General features: G+C 40.9%; 1 pseudogene; it reads left to right on the forward strand.

The window, feature by feature from the left end:
* The first annotated feature begins 2,887 nt into the window (after positions 1-2,887).
* On the forward strand, positions 2,888-5,013 carry LOC107765420 (EID1-like F-box protein 3; annotated as a pseudogene).
* Positions 5,014-16,363: the final 11,350 nt, after the last annotated feature.

Below are 16,363 nucleotides of genomic sequence, written 5' to 3' on the forward strand. Positions count from 1 at the left end.
CAACTCCACTACTAGCTCCCTGAGAAATTCGATCCCGACCCTCATATCGGGTAAAAGCTATTACTACCCGCTCTACCTACCTTAGTGTAGCATCGAGTTGGCTGTGGTAAAATGCTTTGACAGAACAGAAAAAGCCAAGGACGACAAACTGAGAGAAAGCAAAGAGAATTGCTAGAGCAAAAGTGGGAGAAAAGGCAAGGAATAACCAAAGAAGAAATGACCAAGAGTTTTAGAAATTACAAACCCTCCATCTATTTATAGGATTGGGTGGTGCCATAATCGAAGCAGAAGGCTGTAGAATGGCACCGAAATCGAAGCGACAAGCCCTTAGCTCCTGTCTCGAAAATACACATAATGATGACGCACGTGGAGGTGACGTCATTTCCCGATAAGATACACCACACATGGTCTCGTTGAGCACACTAACCTTCCATTGTTGGCCAAGTCATGACGTGTCATGAAACCAAATTTCTCCACAAACGTGCGCGATGTCCGCTCATCGAGGATGCTCCAAGTCGCAACCTTGACAAACGGAGGGACTAACTGTATGGGTCTAAATTTGGTCGACCATGGCTATTGTCAAATACGACCAAAGATGAGGTCTCCACAGCATGACATCCTGTGGAGAACGACGATGACTGACAACAAATGAAGGATGTATGACTTTTGTAGTAGCGTCGGCCTAACAGGGTGCATTAAGAATATACTCTCGAATATTCCCTAGGGCATGTCTCCTAGGATTCAGAGGGGGTTGTCCCTTATAAATATAGGAAGTAAGTAACCTTGTGAGGGGGGATTTTTCTGAACGAAGAACTTTCTTTGTAATACTGATTCGACATTGGTGGTGATCATTTTTTACACACTTAATTCTTCTGTTCCAGGAGATCAATAGATTCTACTTACCTTGTTCACCTCTCATGTCCCTCATTCTGGGATATATTATACTTGGCTGAGATTAACCCTTTATCTTCTTGAATTGATTTAACCAAAAAGGATTCGATATCTTTTGGGCCAAACAATATATCCAATGATTTTTCTAGGTTTATTTTGCGTCCCCAAAACGAACGGTTTATTTATCATTGATGGATGAACGATGAGAATTGAATCCCAAACTTGATGGATAGAAACAATAAACAAATAGAACATGTCTATTTAGAGGTAGTGATTCAAGAACAACCATTGTTATCGATATTAATTCAAACAGTAGTTAACGAGTTGGAATTTCAATATGTGAACTTCGAATTCAGTTTTGTCATCTTCTGACTAATATATAGGATAAGGAACGAACAAAGAACTTATCTAAGAAAATGCGAAGATAAAAGTGCAAAGGCGAAATACATAAATGGCCCTTCAAGTTGTCCTCAACGATCATTTGAACACTTCAACTGAGACCATTTCCCACTAGATACTTTAAGTGATTGTTAAGTAAATCAAATAAATACCCTAGTACAGCATACCAGATGCGTGAGTTACACTTGTCAAATAAGCCAATTAATGAACGACACGTGTAATTTATAATTAAAACTTAACACAAATTAACCAAAAAATGAATTTAAACGAGAAAAAGCCCATTTGTTCCCAACACCCTTTCTCCTACCCCCCCCTCCAACTTCATCTTCTTCTTCCAAACCAAAACCAGTTCCCCCATTTATTTCCAACACCCTTTTCCCTCCTCCCTCAAAACTTCTTCTTCTTCTTCTAAACCAAAACCAGCGCCGCCTAGTTAACCTACAATTTCAAAGTAGGATTTGCTCTTTTCAATGCTACACAACGGCTTTGTAATGTATTTTGATTCGCCGGAGACGGGAAAGAAACAAGAGCTTGGCTTTATAAAACCTGAAAGTGGTAGTAGCAAATTGGAGGACTAAGATTTAAGCTTATTTACTGTGGATTTTACAAAATCCAAAATTGATCTTTTAAATACCCATTGCCGCACAAAAGTTGGAATGTGGAGCTAAAAAGTCTGGAGTTGCACAAGAAATTATCACTAACGCCTTCGTGATCTTTGTCGGCTCCGTCGCCCGATGCCGGAGCGGGGTTCTCGTTATTGGTTTTTGGTGCTTTTTAGTTGGAACTTCTCTGTTCCTCTCTCCATTTTGCTGTATTAAGGCATTAAAATCTTGAAGAGGGTATGTTTGTTCAATTGCTGGATGATGGGGTTGGATTGGAACTGATTTGATTTTTTTTTTTTTGTGTTATTCTTGTATATGAGATTGTTTAATTTGGTGAAGTAATAGGTATAATTCTTGATTTTTTTTCTTTTTTCTGCTTCAAAAAAAAATAGACCAGTGAAGGTTCCGGCCAAACTTCCGACCACTGCTCCGGTGGTAGCTTAAGGTAGTGGAGCTACTTATGTTGGGGGCGAGGAAGGTTCATATGAAATTTGGGTGAAAAATGTCTAATATTATTGCTCGCAGATTTTTGAGTGAGAAAAAAATAATAATGTGGGACCCACTTTCAAAACAAAATTTAATTTAATTCTAAAACTAAAAAAAAGTATGATAAAACCTCACGCGCCCAAACGCAAATAAAATACACGTAACTTGTCATGTCACTGTGAAGTGTCTATTTGATTTACTTCACAGTCACTTGAAATGTCTAGCTAGAAATGGTTTCAGTTGAGGTGTTCAAATGATCGTTGAGGACAACTTGAAAGGACCGTTTATGTATTTTGCTAAGTGCAAAAGATGACTTCATCTACATGGTACCCTACAAAATGCATATACTATAATCAAATTGGTGTGACTACGAATAAACAAACAGACATGCCAACTTTAATTTGTACCATAATCAATTCAAACACTAATTAAATCATATTATATACGTGTACGTCTTAGATTAAAAAGACTTGTGACCAAATCTTTTGTTAAACCTCAGATATATCAGCGTTTCAGGCACTAATGATCTTACCACTTCCAAAATCCTGCCACGTACTTGCTAAGATTTTTCGAGCAACGAAAAACAAGATACTTTTGTAAGGACACGTGTCGAGAGATCGGCATATTCTTACAAAACGCATATGTTGTCCTAGATTCTGTAACACATCAAATCAATCCCCATTTTCATTGCCCACCAATGAGAGAAACCACGTACCCAATTTTTTTATAGGAATCATGGTGACAGTTAATTATCTACTCCTAGTGCTACACGTGTCCGACCATGTGTTTCTAGATGTCACGATTTATATAGGCGCGAAAAATACAAGTTTTTGAAGGCAAGGAATCGGACTACGTAAATTCTCGTCGGAAAAAAAAAATGAGTCAAAGTCCGAGTCAAAGACGGAGGCTAAATCCGCACGGAGCTGGCGAGTCGTTGACTGAGTCAGTTGATGACTCGGCAATTCACAATGAGATAATTCTCGGTGCGATATTTGCCTCCATGAATTGGGATATTCATGCTCTGTGTCAAACGGCGTCGGTTAATCGGAAGCTTCGAGCACTTGCGAAAAGGCTATTATGGAAGGAGCTGTGCCTATATCGCGCTCCCCGCATGATAGCATCGTTAATGGACGGTGCGCCGAATGGTCGGATAGGAGTTGGATGGGACGCTATGGCGAAATTGCTGTTTTTCTGTTACGGGTGCAATTCAACCCGACATTTCCAAACAGGTGGGGCATCTCCGGGTCATTTTGTGGAATCGTCCAGATTTTCGAAGACGTCGGGTCGGAGCCTTTTGGTGAAGAGATGCAGAACGGATCTGTTGTATGTGAGCGATCCCTTATGTGAGCATAAAATTAGGGGTATGGATGATTATTTGGGGATTTTCAGAGGGGTATTTGGGGGATTTATGAAGTCAAAGACGAGGGCGTGTTTGATTAGTAAACAAGTGGAGCTTGAAGAGGGAGTAAGGTGTCCGTTCTGTGGGGCCTGAGTTTGGAGCATGACAGCGGCCCGGCTCGTCCCTAAGAGCGCGGCGCGACGGCTTGGTACGCTGGAAAATGGATTGGAGTATTTTGTTTGTGTGAATGGGCATTTACATGGAAGTTGTTGGCTTGTGCCTTTATCGTCTGATGAAAATGACGGCAAAGACGTTGACGATGATGAAAATGTCGATGATGAAGATAGCGGCAGCAACGACAACGACGATAACGACAGAATTGACGGTTTCATTGGAAGCAGATGGTGAGTAATGGATCTGTGAGTGGTTAAAAGGAAGGGCTTGCATCATAATGGGCTTTGACTGATGCTTGATTAAACCAGTGGTTGGTAGCATCTGTTTGAAATTTTTGAAGAAGAGTATTCTGAAAATTATTTTTATAGTAATTTTTTCCAAGAAAAATTCTAAACCAAACACGAAAGGGAGAATTTTTTTTTTTTAATTTTTACAAAAGCGAAAGAGTTAGTTTTGAGTGTAGCTTTTAGTTTTTGTAAAAAAAAAGAACATTATTCCTTGGTGTTTGGTTAAAAACATTAATCTTAACATTTTTGCATGATCCCTTCTTCAATTTTTTGAAACAACCCACCTTAACTTGGCCGGATGATTCTGCTAAAAATATTAGTGATGCATTTTATTCCGGGTTATGATGGTCCCAGAAGATGATAAATTAATCAAAAACAATTGAAATCGTCACTTTGAAGTGTTTTCTTTCAACTAGACTCTCTTCTCAAGAAAGGATCTTTCCATGAGGAATGCCAAGAATTGCGGTACAACAAAGGTGATAATGATCCGATGAAGCGAATGCCCGCGAACAAATTTGGGCGGTGTATTGGTCAAAATCTGACTACAACGGTCGATCCAGCCGACATCCTATCCAAATGGTGAAGCAATGAAAGCCGATATGGTTTATTTCAAATCCAGTACACATCATACCCGCCAAGTCAAAAAACAATGCTCAGGGAACGACGGAGGCGGACGTAGCATGAAAGTATATCAAATCAAGCACATAGTAAAGATTCCCTAACTATATATAGGGGGAAAAATCTTCTAGAAAAGGGGGGCTTCTCTCTCTTTCCTCTCCTCTGTAACTTTCATAGTAGAAGGAAGAAAAAAGAATATGTAAAATGGTTTACTCCATTGATTAATGGAGACAAAATGAAAAGTATCAATAATATCGATTACTTCTATCTCATCTTATGCATTATCTTCTGATTAGTTTGTAGATCTGGAGTTTATTATGTTTAACTAAGATTTACCCCTTCATAGTTTCTATTGATTTAATCGAAAATGTTTCAATATCTTTTTGGTCAAACAATTTGGCACCGTATGTGGGATTTCTTAGTGAAATTTCCTAGTCTCCTCCAGATCAAAAACTGAAAACATGATTACCCACCGAAAAGAGCGCTAAGGAAAAACCCAACCCACGCAGGGCAAAAGCACAACATAGAAGGGGAAAGAAAGCCGAATAAGGTTACCGAATTTAGAAACCATCTCCCCATCAACCGTTGAAACGCCAGGCAAAGCGAGTGACGTTATAAATCCACCCTCATTCACCGAATCATCGGATGGGGGTAATGAAAGTATCATTTTGACTCACCTTCTACTCTTTGCTTAAACAGGAACACAAGCGCCGCGCGGGTGAGGGAGCAAAGAAACATCTCAATCGAAGAATGGAAAATTACTACAAAAAGACCGAAATATCGCCCACCTGACAATCCAACTTCTAGAAAATGACGCCCCTTAAGATGTGCTCTTTCTCCCTCACCTAGGAGTTTCCCCAATAGGGTTTTCCCGGGAACTTAGGGACCGAGTTGACGAGGAATACATCCCCAAGTTCAAAGAATAATTCATCGTCCTGCCCACCAATGACATCTCCAGACTGGAAAGCGGAAAGATTAGACAAGGAAACTCCAATGTATGCACAAAACGAATGTGAGCAAAATAGCAACGTTTCATACTCTCCAACATTACACTCTCTGATGCAAACAAAATCAAGCGAACTGGGACTCACCCAAGAAGCTTAGAGGTCGAGCGGAACTGGGACTCCCCCAGAGGATACCTGGTTCTCCAAAAAATTGGGACTAATGACGGGTCAATATTTTGACAAGTTTGAAATAACACCCTAAAGGCCAAGGGATTTCGCAAAAAAGAAGAGTTCAACCTTGATCGAACGACGATGAGTTAATAATTCGATGAAAGTTCGAAATAACACCCTTAAGGCCAAGGTCCTTCGCAAAAAGAGGCTTGTTTGACCTCGATCGAACAACGACGGGTCAATATTTTGACAAGTTCGAAATAACACCTTAAAGGCCAAGAGCCTTAGCCAAAAAGAAGAGTTCAACCTCGATTGAAAGATTATGGGTTAATATTTCGACGAAAGTTCAAAATAACACCCTAAAGGCCAAGGGCCTTCGCCAAAAAGAAGAGTTTGACCTCGATCGAACGATGACGGGTTAATATTTCGACGAAAGTTCGAAATAACACCCTTAAGTCAAGGGCCTTCGCCAAAAGAGGTGTGTTCGACCTCGATCGAACAAGGATGAGTCAATATTTTGATAAGTTCGAAATAACACCTTAAAGACCAAGGAACCAAAAAGAAGAGTTCAACCTCGATCGAACGACGACGGGTTAATATTTCGATGAAAGTTTGAAATAACACCCTTAAGGCCAAGGGCCTTCGCCAAAAGAGGTGTGTTCGACCTCAATCGAACAACGACGGGTCAATATTTCGACAAGTTCAAAATAACACCCTAAAGGCCAATGGACTTACCAAAAAGAAGAGTTCGACCTCGATAGAACGACGACGGTTTAATATTTCGATGAAAGTTTGAAATAACACCCTAAAGGCCAAGGGACTTCACCAAAAAGAAGAGTTTGACCTCGATCGAACGACGACGGGTTAATAAAAGTTCGAAATAACACCCTTAAGGATAAGGGCCTTCGCCAAAAGAGGTGTGTTCGACCTCGATCGAACAACGACGGGTCAATATTTTGATAAGTTTGAAATAACACCCTAAAGACCAAGGAACCAAAAAGAAGAGTTCAACCTCGATCGAACGACGACGGGTTAATATTTCGATGAAAGTTCGAAATAACACCCTAAAGGCCAAGAGCCTTAGCCAAAAAGAAGAGTTCGACCTCGATTGAAAGATGATGGGTTAATATTTCGACGAAAGTTCAAAATAACACCCTAAAGGCCAAGGGCCTTCGCCAAAAAGAAGAGTTTGACCTCGATCGAACGATGACGGGTTAATATTTCGACGAAAGTTCGAAATAACACCCTTAAGTCAAAGGCCTTCGCCAAAAGAGGTGTGTTCGACCTCGATCGAACAACGACGGGTCATTATTTTGACAAGTTTGAAATAACACCCTAAAGGCCAAGGGCCTTCGCCAAAAATAAGAGTTCAACCTCGATCGAATAATGACGGGTTAATATTTCGATGAAAGTTCCAAATAACACCCTAAAGGCCAAGGGCCTTCGCCAAAAAGAAGAGTTCGATCTTGATTGAACGACGCCGAGTTAATATTTCGACGAAAATTCAAAATAACACCCTAAAGGCCAAGGGCCTTCGCCAAAAAGAAGAGTTCAACCTCGATCGAACGATGATGGGTTAATATTTCGACGAAAATTCAAAATAACACCCTTAAAGCCAAGGGCCATTGCCAAAAGAGGTGTGTTCGACCTCGATCGAACAACGACAGGTCAATATTTCGACAAGTTCGAAATAACACCCTAAAGGCCAAGGGCCTTTGCCAAAAAGAAGAGTTCGATCTCAACCGAACAACGACGGGTTAATATTTTGACAAAAGTTCGAAATAACACCCTAAAGGCCAGGGCCTTTGCCAAAAAGAAGAGTTTGATCTCGACCGAACAACGACGGGTTAATATTTTGACAAAAGTTCGAAGTAACACCCTAAAGGCCAAGGGCCTTTGCCAAAAAGAAGAGTTCGAACTCGATCGAACAACGACGGGTAATATTTCGATGAAAGTTTGAAATAACACCCTTAAGGCCAAGGGACTTTGCCAAAAGAGGTGTGTTCGGCCTTGATCAAACAACGACGGGTTAATATTTCGACGAAAGTTCGAAATAAAACCCATAAGGCCAAGAACCTTCGCCGAAAAGAAGGATTTCAACCTCGATCGAACAATGACAAGGTAATCCTTTGATAAATGTTCGAAGTCACACCCTTGAGGCCAAAAGCCACTATCGAAGAGAAAGTTCGAAATATTCCTAAGGCCAAGGGCCATCAGAAAATAGAAAGGGAAAGTAAGATTGGGACTCACGACGGGATAATACTTCGATATAAGCCCGAAAGTAACATCCCTATGGCTAAGGTCGTTATAAAAAAAAGAGTTCGATATCATTCGGGCTATGATGGGATAGCATCTCGACACATATTCGAAAACACTGTCCCGCCAACGAAAGATATCATCAAGATCCCATTCAATCCGAATGGCACTAAATTCCCAAAGAATATAAAACTCATCATGCGGGAATCTACTTCGCACTAAAGTCATGAAAACCAAAACAGAGAGAAAGTATAGGGCATATAACAATGAAAATTCCTATTTATACAAAGTCACTACGCAGACAGTCGCAGATTACATGCGGCTTGAACCAATAGTCTAAAAAAGGAGAAAAACGACAACAACAAAAAAAAGACAAAAAATAGATAAAGACAACAATTCTTTCACTCGGCGTCATCATCGCCACCCTCTTCACCACCATCTCCAAGAAGTTTTCCCTCGTCATCCGTGCCCTCATCAGCTTCCGGCGTCGTGGACTCATATCCACAATTAACACGAGCCTCTCGCGCCTTTGCCCGTGCTCCTTTATATGCAGCCTCGGTAACATTGCCCGCCTCCCACGAACTCTTATATATATATCCCGCTGGACTTTAGCATGAACCCAAAGCTCGTGAAAGTGGCAGGGAACAACGACGGAGGAAGACTCGATTTGAGCCAACGGTTGCTCCTTTCAGCCTCTAGAGCGGCGACCCGATCTCCCAAGGTTGATGTTTCCCGGTCGATCTCACTAATGCGTTCCTCAAGCCTCGCCTCCATTAGCGTGGTCGTCACCCTATCTGATTCCTACTCGGATTGGAGGATGCATATAGTGTTCTCCAGGGCCGCCGCCCTTGCCGAAGCCAAAGACTAGGCACTCTCGATGCTCTCCAACCCAACAACCTTTCTCTCCAACTCAGCCAATTTTCCCATCCACTCCACGCTTATCGCCTCAACCCAGATAAGGTTTTGATCCATCTTAGACTGCATTGACCTCAGCTTTCCCTGAAGATAGTCACACTCTGCGGCAACCCCTTTGCCTAACTCAAGCTCTTCGTCCTTTGCACGAAGTTGCTCCTCGAGCACGCTACTTCTGCGAATGACCTCCATCAGTTACTGGTCCCTCTTCTCCAATTTCTCGCCAAGGGATCGAGCACCAAGATTCTCCTTCAGCCGCTCGTGCATCTTACGACACTTATTGCGATAGTGCCGATATTTCTCCAATGCCTTCAGGAAAATCTTAGTCCGAGTGTCAGTCCTACGAGCGCTCTCAATCTCCAACATGTACGTCTGAAAAATGAAAAGATGGGTCAAGACCGTATCATCCAGAAAAATAAAAGAAACATGAAAGAAAGGCGGAATGTACCTTCAGGCCCATAGCGGCCACTTCATGCATCAAGTTGATATTAGGAACATTCTGAAGGGCCTCATTCTCGGCAGTAGAACACAAAAGGTTGAACTGTGGCACTAGATACTCCGTGTCCCCCAAGAGATTAATATCTGAGGGGATCTCAAGAATATGGGATGGGCCTCTCGCATGAACCACCGAGTGGGTAAGACCCTCTTCAAACATCCTAACATCATCGGTATCGAGGTCCGACTCGAATTCATAGTCATCGACCACAACGTTCTTTCCCCTTTCAGAAGCCGGGGAGGAAGCACGACCATGTATCGAGGATGAAGGCCCATCCGAAACAACAATAGCAGCCTCAGAAATCCAACCCCCAATCGCAGCAGGTTGCTGATCACCGACCGTAGTAGGAATCTCCGTCGACAAGGCAGATACAACGGCTGGTTCTATCTCTACGGGCGGAATAGTATCAACCCCCGCCCCAGATCCTGTCAAGGGAGAGTCTTCTTCCAGATGTATTACAGCCGGATGTATTGTCCTGGACTCCACTCACCGCCTTTTGGACGATCCCTTTCCTTCCTCGGCAAGGGAATATTCACCTGTAGGATATGTGACACGGGTCGGAGCCCCAGTTTGAGTGGTGGCCTCCGTAGGTTTAACCACACCCGTAGACTCAACTGAAGCAGCCCTCGACAAAGGTCGAGCAGTAGACATTGTAGTAGGGCGAGCAGACGATGCAGGCTGACAAAAAGTTAATGGAGGAGCCCTCACTCTCCTCACTCTCCCTGACATCGACGAATAGCACATAAGAAACCAAGTAAAAAGAGAAAAGGGAAAAATAGCGAACAGAAATGAAATCTCACCTATAAGGGGCATGCGTCCATATTTTTCATAAAAGGTCGACCATGTGCGCACCCGCCATATGAGGAAGGATGGCACTTACCCACTCGCGGATACTTTCAACAGGTGGAGGGGTAGTTTTGCAGCTATAAAAACATAACAGGGTTTAGTACAACGGAAAGCGTTTGGACATCTCTCCGACTAAAAGTATAGAAACTTACGTGCAAAGTTCCAATTTTCAGGGAACCCTGTAGGGTCCTCCATAATGTGCTCGGTCCGCACATAGAAGTAATTCTCGTAGAAGTGACGGTTAGCCTCGTAGTCCATCTTCACCACCAGACTCTTCGACCCTCGATGGCGCATGTGAATCATCGTGCCTCGAATGAGTTGAGGGGAAAGATATTGAGCATGTGCCCCAAAGTGATCACACGATCGGTGAGCACCGCAAACTTGCTCAATATAAGGAACAGTTTATACAGGTACGATGAAAGTTGAGTAGGGCATACCTCATAAAAGCGGCAGAAATCTACCACCTGGAGAGGGAGAGGAAGCGTGTATCCAACAAGAAAGGGGTAGGCGTAGAACACGCAGTACCCTAGGCAATCAAAATGAACTATATCGTCCCCTACCACCGGCAATATTTTGATGTAGTGAGGAATTCCCCACATAGCCTTCAATTCTGCGATCCACTTCTCATTTATAACAGAGTGAACAGGTTCCGACTCTTCCCTGGCGGGACTGTAGAAGTCGGTGCATGCTTTCCCGGGGCGAGGAAAGATCTTGGCTACCGACGGGACCTCCTTATCCTCTACCACTTCTGCTCCTCCGGTGGCCAGAACATCACTTTCCGGCGCCGGAATTGTGACAGGGAGGTCAGTGTGAGAAGAATCACCAGCCATTGTGTCAATTTGGTAAAGCAAAAAGATAAAGAAAAGGGAGGATGAAAGTTTTCGGTTAACTGGGGACAATTAAAAACTCAAAGTATCAGGAAGAAAGAATATTCGCAAAGTTCTTTCAAGTAAAGGGCAATGAAGTCTGTTAATCGAATGATGCATTCCTTCTATTTATAAGAGATATAAATCCCCAAGCATGAAACCCAAGAATCGCCAATTGAATCTGATAGGGCACGAAATGTTTTAATTTCCTGGGAATGTGTGTCATAATGGTGGCAACCACGAACAACATTTTAATCCAAACGACTTTTCAGTTCCGAAATAGTTGTAACAGCCCAAAGATATCGAAAGGGCGTCATTACCTCACTTGAGCCTAAGGACCATACCTAATGGGTAGATAGTTAGATTTCCTCTCGACTACGTCGCATATGTGATCCGTCCGCCGGCCCCAATGAGGCACGATCCCGACGAACGTAGGGACTAACTGTATTGGTCAAAATCTGACCACTCCGACCAGGGCGGTCACGATCGCATTTCTGTCACTGGGTAAAAAGGCAATTAAGTCAATCTAACCCCTCTTTTAAGGCACTCAACACAACAACAAGAGCAGAGCATTTTCCGCAACCACGAAACCTCACTGCCTTTGGCACGCCAAAGTCATGGCAAGGGTAAAAGGGTCTTTCTCTATCTCTCTTTCCTCTCCTCTGTAACCTTCATAGTAGAAGGAAGAAAAAAGAAATCTCTAAGATAATATGTAAAATGGTTTCCTCCATTGGTTAATGGGAGACAAAATGAAAAGTATCAATAAGATCGACTACTTCTATCTCATCTTATGCATTATCTTCCGATTAGTTTGTAGATCTGGAGTTTATTATGTTTAACTAAGATTTACCCCTTCATAGTTTCTATTGATTTAATCAAAAAGGTTTCAATATCTTTTTGTTCAAGCAGGAGGCTCGCAATATTGTTGCCCATGGCACATGACCTTTATGTGCAGTGGCAAGAATGCGTATTTATTGTCTGCGTAAAATGGGTTGTTTGATCCCTGATTGAATGAATGGATTTTCTTTTTCTCTTGTCCTTCGAATGAATGGATGATTATGTTTTTCCCCTTCCTATTTTAGGTATAAAATGAGAGTAATAAATGAGTTATGTTTAATACATTCGTTTGTGCAAATTGGTCTCTTCAAGTACACGAGTAATACTCTAACCACAAACATCTAGATATGAAACTTATTTATCCTTCTTAATCAAGTTTTAACTAATTATATGGTCATATATAATTTATCAATTATATAAAAATTAGTTTTAAGTGAGTCTCCCTTGATTGTTGCCTTTTAATTTTGTAACCGAATCCCACACTTTCAGCGAATTACCCAATAATCTCTCTTCGACTCTCTCTTAGTTCTTCCTCACTCTACACTTCTCTGATAATTTGTCTTCGTATAATCGTCTCTCTTTGTTCTTCCTCACTCTATACTTCTATAATAATAATTGCTGGTGGACAGTCCGCGATGCCACCTCCCACCATGATGTACTTGTAATTGTATTTTGTTTTTAGATTAACTGATTGGGTCTCTATGCTGTAATCTAGAGAAAGTTGGTGAGGTCCTATCAAAGCAGTAGGTTGACATGTAGGTTTTACTGGATCATGGGGGGTTTCTCCTGACCCTCGAGAACAACAATGAGTCAATAAAAAAGCTTCGAAGCCTTGATTTCAAATTCAAATTTTTCAAAAAATATTATTTGTTTGGAGTGGGTATTATTGCAAACTATTGAGAATATTCTATTAAGTTTATATCTCGATATTGAGGGTATTTGGTTAATAATAAATTTGATTTGGCTGAATTTTCAGATTGAAATTCGAAGAAGAAGCAGAAGACCAAATACAATATATATATATAAATCATATACAAAATACATATTTTAAAATTTTTGTATAAAAGCTTCTCTGAAATGGCTATTTTCTCTCTCGGTGCATATTAGCTTAACATGTGCCTACCATGGGTAAGGGAGCTCGTATTCCATCTCAGAAAGCACTAACGATGAAGGAGGCAACTGATTCACAGAGTAACACTCAACGAGGAACCAAAGGAAGGATAGCAACAACTAAAAATTCTAGAAGTAAGGAATTGAGCCCTAATGTCAATGAAACAGTACAAAAAATTCCAAAAAATGAGAAACTTAAGCAAACTGAAGTAATTCAAGTATGGAATGAAGTCCAACAAGCATCAACAAGTAGCAATCCAACAGTGCATGTGAGCACTGGAAGGAAATCATGGGCAGATGAGGTCGATGAGACGAATGAAGTGCAGGGAAAGAAGAGTTCATTATGGGACAACTTTGATATCACAAAAATATCAAATGCTGGGTACAAATTGGAGTTTGTTTAACCTAAATCAACAAGTGTGTCTAATTTTGTTGAAATTCAGTTGGATGACATTAATACATAAATTGATTATTGGGGAAATGTTGTGATCTGTTATGTGCTTATGGCTCATCCACCGTTTATTGTAATTCAAGGCTACATACAGAGGCTTTGGGGTAAACATGGTATAGATAGGATAGAAATGTTAACAAATGGGGTAATTTTCGTTCGATTTGACACTGCAATAGGAAAACAAGAGGTAATTTAAGGTGGCATCTATCACTTTGATAACAAACCTCTCAATGTTAAAGCTTGGACACCTGATTTGGAGTTCACTCGTGAGGAGCTCCTAACATTATCAATTTGGATCAAATTGCCAGCATTGGACTTCAAATACTAGAGTCCAAAAGGGCTAAGTAAGATAGGGAGTCTGGTTGGTAAACCCCTAATGGTTGACCAGAACACAGAAAAGAGGATTGGTCTGAACTTTGCTCGACTGTTAGTGGAGGTGGAAATGGATGATAAACTACTCGATGTGGTGATGTTTAGGAATAAGAAAGTCAAGCTAATAGAGCAAAGAGTTAACTATGATTGTAATACAACTCTTTGTACCCATTACTTAAAGTATGGGTATGAAGAATGTGTATGCAGACTAAAGAAAAAAGCTCCAAAGAATGAACAAATGAATAAAGAACAAATAGCAGACACTCAGGTGGAGAAGCAAGGTCAAGTGCAAAATGAGAAGAACCACGGAGCTTAGAAACAAATTCAAATGCCATAAGGATTACTGCAAGAAAAGGAACTCTAGGAAAAACACAACAATATGTAGCAAAGGAGCAGGTGGTAACAAAGGAAAGAAATGTAGAACAAGGTTGGCAAACACCTAATAAATATGGCAAGATTGTGGTAAGGCAGAAGGAACAAATAGAGAAATCCAATTCATTCCAAATTCTTAATAAGCAGGAGGGCCTCAATCTGTCCAATGAGGGGGGGGGGGAGAAAGCAGTGTGGGTGGTCTAATTATCCCTCATAATGGGGATGGCTAGTCTACTAAGTTGGAACACTAGGGGCTTAATTCCCCTAATATGCAAAAGGAGATTAAGCTCCTTTACAATGAGGAAATAGTAGGTTTGATAGTCCTCCTCGAAACAAAAGTTAAAAAAAAAGGATGGATCAGTTAGCAGAGAAGATCTTTGTTGGATGGAAGTTTGTAATAAACTTTGACTGTCATTACAATGGGGGAATCTGGATCACCTGGAGGCTAGATTACTACAAGATAATGCCTAGGCAAAAGACTGCTCAACCAATAACTTGTGAAGTATTGTAAGTTCCTCTCCATTTATCATTTGAGGAACTTATGTATATGTTGTTAATACAAAAGATGAGAGGAAGGAACTATGGAAAGAATTAATAATTCACAGTAGAGGATGTAGTAAACCATGGATGGTAATAGGTGATTTTAATTCAGTTCTGAATGCAAAGGATATAATTGGAGGAAATAAAGTGACATGTGATGAAGTGGTAAATTTCTATAATTGTGTAGTAGAGTGTGGATTGATGGAATTACCTGTACAAGGAAATAGATACACATGGAGTGATAAACATGAAGAGCACAAAATCTTTTCAAAAATTGATTGGATTTTTATTAATGAGCAATGGTTTGATACCATGCCAGAATTCAATGCAAGATTTTTAATAGAAGGGATTAGTGATCATTGTCCTGCAAAGGTGACTTTTGTGGTGGAGAGGCAGAGGAGTAGGAGATTCTTTTAATTTTGTAATGTGTGGACTCAACAACCATAATTCATGAGTATAGTCAATGAGGGTTGTAACTATAATGTTGAAGGGTGCAAAATGTTTATAGTAGTGAGAAGATTAAAAATGTTAAAGAGGGGCTTGAAATCCTTAAACAAACAAGCATTTCATAACATAGTGACTGAAGCAAATGAGTATAGTGTAATGACTCGGCCGGTCATTTTGAGCTCTAATATATTATTCAGTGGTTTGAGGCTATGAGCAGCTTCACTTTAGGTATTATGACTTGTACGCGTTGTCGGAATTGAATTTCAGGAAGTTCAGAGTTGATTTGGGAAGAAATCCTCATTTCGGAAGCTTTAAGTTGGAAGAATTGGCTAAAATTGGATTTTGCATAACCAACCTTGGAATGGGAATTTGAAGGTTCCAGCAGGTTCATATGATGATTTCAGACTGGGCGTATGTCCGGATCGGAGTTTGGATGACCGGGGAGAATTTTGGCACCTATTGTGGAAGATAGCATTTTAGGAAGAATTTCATAAATTTGGGTTGTAGTACATTTCAGTGTTATCGATGTCCGTTTGGGATTATGAGTCTGGAAATAGCTCCATATGGTGATTATGGTATTATGAGCATGTTCGGAAGTAGATTCAGAGGTCCGTAGGTCATTTTGGAGTCGTTTGGCGAAAGTTAGAAGTTTGAAGGTTTTTGAGGAGTTTGACCGGAAGTGAACTTTTTGATATCGGGGTCGGATTCCAATTTTGAAAGATGGAGTAGGTCCGTAATGTCAAATACAACGTGTGTGCAAAATTTGAGGTCAATCGGACATGATTTGATGGGTTTCGGCATCAAATGAAAAAGTTTGAAGTTCTAAAGTTCATTAAGCTTGAATTGGGGTGCGATTCGTGATTTCAGCATTGTTTGATGTGATTTAAGGCCTCGAGCAGGTTTGCATTATGTTTGGGACATGTAGGTATAATTGGTTGAGGTCCCGA

Source organism: Nicotiana tabacum, chromosome 22 (assembly GCF_000715075.1).
Source record: "Nicotiana tabacum cultivar K326 chromosome 22, ASM71507v2, whole genome shotgun sequence".
NCBI classification, from domain to species: Eukaryota; Viridiplantae; Streptophyta; class Magnoliopsida; order Solanales; family Solanaceae; genus Nicotiana; species Nicotiana tabacum.